The sequence below is a fragment of the Sus scrofa genome, chromosome 18, assembly GCF_000003025.6.
Source record: "Sus scrofa isolate TJ Tabasco breed Duroc chromosome 18, Sscrofa11.1, whole genome shotgun sequence".
NCBI lineage: Eukaryota > Metazoa > Chordata > Mammalia > Artiodactyla > Suidae > Sus > Sus scrofa.
In genome coordinates, this window is record NC_010460.4 from 2,905,382 (window position 1) to 2,911,487 (window position 6,106).

General features: G+C 58.0%; 1 long non-coding RNA gene across 1 annotated transcript; it reads left to right on the plus strand.

The window, feature by feature from the left end:
• Positions 1,531–5,712, plus strand: LOC110257512. Its single transcript, XR_002340231.1, has 2 exons — positions 1,531–1,618; positions 3,866–5,712. It is a non-coding gene; the product is annotated as an uncharacterized LOC110257512 (long non-coding RNA).

The window sequence follows — 6,106 nt, forward strand, 5'->3', positions numbered from 1 at the left end:
GCCTCGGGCCGGGCAGCTCGGGGGCAGAGGGCACCATCTGGAGGCCTTCCTTTCTTCATCTTCTTTCTCTTTTTAAATTTTAAATTCCTCAAGTCTCCCACTTACCAGCCAAGCAAACTCATTCGTAAACCTCTCTGCTAGTTTGTATTTTAACATATGATCTAATTATATATGCATTACAATACATAATATATGTTTATGTACTACAATTATATATATTATCCACACTAGTTTGTTGATTCTAGATTGTATCTAATAATGTTCCTTTATTTTAGAATAAGATTGAGTTCACTTACAACACCTTCCCCATCCTCTGTCTTCAAATAAATTAGTGCATTGTTTTTCCCAGCTGCCCCCATGACATGTGGAAGTTCCCGGGCCAGGGATTGAATCCACGCCACAGCTGTGACCCACATTGCTGCTGCAGCTGCAGCAGTGCTGGGTCCTTTAACCCCCCTCGCCAGGCTGGGGATTGAACCTGCACGTCCACAGGGACCTGAGCTGCTGCAGTTGGACTTAACCCATTTCGACACAGGAGGAACTCTCATTTCCTTTCGTTTTAAAAACGAGGGAGACACGAATTTGAAAGCTGATGGAGGATTCCAGTAAGAGAAGGAGAGAGAGAGGGAGAGCATGTAGGTGATTCTCTGAAGAGCCCTGCGGAGGCTGGGCGGGGTGGGTGGCAGGATTTGCTTCATCTCCAGGAGGGTGCCCTGGAGGAAGAGGCCCCGGGCAGCAGGGGTGGGTGGGCGCCGGGCAGTGCCCACGGGCAGTTTCAGTGGTTGCGGGAGGAGTTAAGGGACAGGGAGGACTGAGCCAAGGAGAGAGCAGTTGGGTGTCGGTGCTGAGGGGCTGCTTGGACAGGTGGACAAGGACGGAGAGAGGAAGCCAGGCAGGGACAGGCGCTCCTGCCCTCCCAGGCGGGGGAACCGTGCCGAGCGCCACGTCGGCTCCACACGTGGGATCTCCGCTCTCTCCCCTGGCACCCCCCCAGCACCTCCACATTGCTTACCTGGCACACAGGCTGAGAGGGGACCAGTCACATGGGAGGTTTCAGAGGGCCAGCAGGTGCTGATCAGACAGAGCCACAGGGCGGCCCTGGGATTGGGTGGCTTGCGTGGCGGGGAGGAAGGATGGGTCCGTGGTGTAGGACAAAGCTGCTAAGGCAGGTTTGAGATGTGCGGGAGCCCCGTGTCCTCAGGGGGTGGGGACGTGACTCAGGGTTGTAGGTGGCTGCGGCAAGGAGGGCTGCTGGCTTGGACAGTGTCTCCCTGAGTCGTGTCCTCTCTGGGACCTCCGAATGCAGCCTTATTTGGCAAACTGGGTCACCGCAGCTGTGATAAGTCAGGAAAAGGTCGCGCCAGGGGAGGGCTGGCCCTTCACCCAGCGTGACTGCTGTGTCCCCATGAGACGAGGGACAGAGACCAGACAGAAGGCGCAGGGAAGCCCCTCCGTGATGGGGACAGAGGGGACTGACACCGCTGCCAGCCAGCAACGCCAAGGCACCCGGGAGCCCCAGCAGCTGAAAGGGGCTGACGCCTCGCTGCCTCCAGGACTGTCGTTTCTCGTCACCCGGCATGAGCCGCCCCGGGAAGCGAAGACGGAGGCGTGGACTGAGGTCTGTGGGAGTGGGCGTTCCCCTGGGGACAGCCAGGCACGACACGTCCCATGACAGCCAGGTCTTGCCAAGGCCCAGGGAAGTGGGAGGGGGCGGGCACGAGGCCGAGAATGGGGTCTCTGCGGGGAGCTGAGGGCAGCGGGAGGTGGAGTCGGGGTGGGAGGGCCGCGCAGTGTCTGCGGCCCCCTGTTCGGGGGCCAGGGGGGCTCATCGTGCCTCCCTCGCAGCCCTGCTGTCCTTGCTTCTTGTCCAAATACACGTGCCCAGTGTGGCCTCTGTCATTTAACCTTCACAAACCCCTGAAAGACAGGTGACATCTGTTATCTGGCAAATGAAGACATTGACTCTGGAGTTTCCATTGTGGCGCAGTGGTTAACGAATCCGACTAGGAACCACAAGGTTGCAGGTTCGATCCCTGGCCTCGCTCGGCGGATTAAGGATCCGGCATTGCCGTGAGCTGTGGTGTAGGTTGCAGACTCAGTGTAGATCCGGCGTCGCTGTGGCTGTGGTATAGGCTGGTGGCTACAGATCCAATTTGACGCCTAGTGTGGGAACCTCCATGGGGCCTTAAAAAGACAAAAAAAAAAAAAGAAAGAAATTTGCTCAAAGCCATTGCACATCACGAGTGGCTGAGCCAGGGGGTCACATTCAGCTCTGTCTGAGCCGGCAGTTGGTGCCCTCCCCACCACCCCCCGTTGTTGGCATCCCACAAGCCTTCGTTGAGCACCTGCTGTACACACTGTATACAGAGTGTACTGTATACAGAGTGTACTGGGCGGCTTCCAGACAGGGAAGTCCTGTAGGAGCTCAGGAGCTGGAGAGAAGGACCTCGGGCTGTGGTAGCAGACCCTCATGCTTAACGGCGGAGGACGACCGTGTTGACCTTGGACTTCTGGGGGATGGGCTTCAGCCAGTTAAACTCAAGGCCCTGAAGGCCGTGTTCCTTCGGAGGCTGTGGGGAGAGTCCTCTCCCCGCCCCCGGTGGAGGCCCCTGCCTGTATCAGCCCGGCCCCTGCTCTGTCCTCGCGGCCCCTCCTCTGACTTTTCTAGCCCCCCCCCCACTTTGAGGACCCTGGTGGTTTCTCGGGACCACCCAGATCATGCGGGGTAACGTCCCATCCCAAGAGCCTCGCAGGCCCCGTGACCTGAGGCTCGGGGACGGGACTGCACTGACAGGAGGAGCCAGGGCTGCTCTGTGTGTGCTAGGCTTCCTCGTAGGGGTTCACACACGAGGCCCCCAGGGCTGAGGGGCTCCAGCCTGTCACACAGCAAAGGGGGCATGAGCTCCAAACGTCTGAGCTGGGCTGGGGGGTGGGAGAGTGATGACGAAGTGGGGGAGTTGGTTGGGCTGAACCCCGACGGTCATGCAAGTGGCTTTGCCTTTATCCTCTGAGCTGACGTCTGCAGACCTTTTTATGGGGGGGGGTTGTCACCACTCGTAGCAAGTGAGGACACCAGGGCCTTTCCCAAAGCAGGTCCCCCCTGAGCCGACCTTTCGTCATCGCATGTTCCTGTTGGTTAAACCAGGGTGAGCTTCCGCTCCAGATACGTGTGGTAGTGGAGGCATAAGTTACACGTGTATTGCTGGACTAATATCTCATGTACGTTAGAAGATACATAAAAATGGAAATTTATTTATTTTTTTATCTGGATCACACCCGCAGCATATGGAGGTTCCTAGGCTAGGGGTGGAATTGGAGCTGCAGCCAGCGGCCTGCACCACAGCCACAGCCATGCCAGATCCAAGCCGCGTCTGCAACCTATACCACAGCTCACGGCAACGCCAGATCCTTAACCTACTGTGCGGGACTAGGGATCGAACCCTCATCCTCACAGCTACCAGTGGGGTTCCCTACTGCTGAGCCACAACGGAAACTCCTTAAAAATGGAAATTTAGCATCAGGACCCCCTGAATTTTAGATGGCCCCTGACAATGTTTTCCAGGCCCCCTGCGCCCAGGTGCGTTCACGGGGCTGATGGGACGTGAGCAGACGTGTGGCGGGCAACTTCTGGGTCATCTCTTAAGACAAAGTGCCTTTCTGAGTCCCTTCTTAGTCTCTGCCGGTTGCGGCAGCAGAGGGTGTGGACGGGAGGTGACACTGTCGGGAGGGGGCACAGGTTTCAGGAGAGAGCTGAGCTTCTCCCTGTCAGTTAGCTTTCATGGCCCCGTTACCGCAGCTTCAGTTTAACCCTCATCCGTACATCGTGTTCAAGTTCACATTCAAGCTCAAGCTGTTTTTTTCCTAGGTGCTTTGCCGTGACATGTGTAACAAAGCAGACTCTGCCCAGGAGCAGATGTGTTTGTGGCCACTTGCCGTGTCCTTGCAGGGAATGCCAAAGACTGTACTGTTGTCACCACAGCATCCAAAGGACACGGATTACAAAGCAGTACCTAAGATGACTTATAAGCCACTTTGGGAGCTGCCATGCTCTGGCGCGGACCCCACGGGTGGGTGCTGCTGTCACGCTCCGCACAGTGCCCTGACCCACGTGTGCCTGCCCGAGTCACATCGAGCAGTGGCCTGCAGCTGAGGGTCCGGCTGAGCGGAGGTGGCGCTGGATGCGCCGTGTCCGTGTCCCGTCCCGGGAGTTCACAGTTTGCCTTGGGAGGTGATCCGACTGGCACAGTCTGGAGGCCTGGAGGGGCTGAGGCCAGGAGCAGCATGAAGAGTCCGGGGAGCCAGGCCGCACCCAGTGGACAGGGCTCAGCTTGGGGACTGGAGGGCAGCTGCGACCTGGGCACTCTGGGTAGAGGGAGGGGCTCACTCCGAAACTGACGGCACTGACGGCCGGAACCCAGCCGGAACGCAGACTGGGACTCGAACCCACGGTTTTAAATGAGAATCCCTCACCCTGTGTCTGGACTCCCTGAGGTTCGGGTTCTTCATGTCTCTGCGCAGAAGGAATTCAGCGAGAGACAAAGTGATGGGCACGAGGCAGATTTATTAGGATAGGACGTTTGTGAGAGGCGCCAGCGGGCAGGCGAGGAGGCTCTGCCCCGGAGGGTCCGGTGGGCCGCAGTTTTATCCTCCAGGGGAGTGGGGGTCGGAAAGGGCCGCCTCTTCCTTTCTGGGAGTCGCAGCGCCTCCTTAGCATCGGGTCAGGTGTGTATTCAGATCAGCTGAGGGGCGGTCCTCAGACTCCTGCCCTGGGTCTGAATCTGAATGCAGCCCTCCTCCCAGCCCCCACCCAGTGACCCGAGGCAGTTCTCCTACCTCCACCTGCGAAGCAAGCCTGCCTTGTGCTGATGGCTTTCCTGAACCACCAGTGGGCTCCTGGCAGGTTTCCCTCGGTATCTGTGACCCCCCTTTGAGGCGGCTACAACCACCTGTGCCTGCTCCATCCCTATCAACCCTGCCTTCTCTCCCCTCCGTCCCCTGGACCGGGTGCAGCTGGAGGGGGGGCGTGCTGTGACCCCTGGGGGTGAGCCACCCTCCCCAGAAGGTCTCAGGGAGCACAGCCCAGCTGCTGCCGCGTGCCCGGCAAGGTATGTAGGGAGCAGGGGTCCCGTCTTGCCCTCACCGGTGCCTAGCGGTGGCGGTGGCAGAGGCCCCGGTGCTCAAACCAAAGGGGAGGCCTGCCTCAGAGATGAGCGAGGGTCACAGCCTGGGGACAGCCACTCTGTCAGTGCCTCCCTCGTCACTTGCCCTGTGGCTCTTGGCAAAAAATATCTTTAAAACCAAAAAAGATGTTCGCTGTGCGTCCCTGATCAAGATTCACAAGAAAGAGGAAAAGTGGAAAAAAAGTGACATCCTGTTTTTCAGCCAGGTTTGGGGGGAGCTTGGGGGGGGGGCGTCTGAGACAGGGCCCCAAGGGATAAAGTGGGTGACAGTGGCAGCACAGAGAAGACAGAGGCTGCCTGGGTATGAGTCTGGTCCAGCTGCCTCATAGGGAAGGGGTCTGGAATTCCTGGGGAGGCAGAAGGAAGCCGTGAGGGTCTCAGCGGGTCTTGGGGGGGGCACTGCCATCCAGCTCAGGAGCACGGGTCCTGGAGGTGGAGGAGGTCGGGCTGCGGGATGGGGAGAGGGCAGGAGGGACGACGGAGGGGGTTTCTCTTCGGCGCGAACATCTGCCAGGCTAAGGGGGGAAGGTGGCTGGCCACGTAGGGACCTGGACCAGGTTTTAGCAGCAGCGTGGCTAAACGCTGGACGACGCCACAAAGACGCACAGACGGCCAGAAGCCTGTGAAATACGCTCACCATCGCCAGCCGTGAGCACTTCACTGGAATCGAGAATTTAATAAAGAACTTGAGGATGTGTGAAGGAGGACATGCCCTGATGAGTCGCCCTAAAGTTGTCACGTGTGTGGATAATTACGTAACTCATGGTCACGTAAGGAAGTAAGACATAAAAGGAACATAAAAATCATCTATAATCCCCCCACCCAGGGCCAGTCATGGATTGCATTTCAGGACCTGCACAACCAGATGCTTTCATGTGTGTAACTCAGGCGAGTCAGTTTACAGCCAAGATTTTACTCCTTGGACT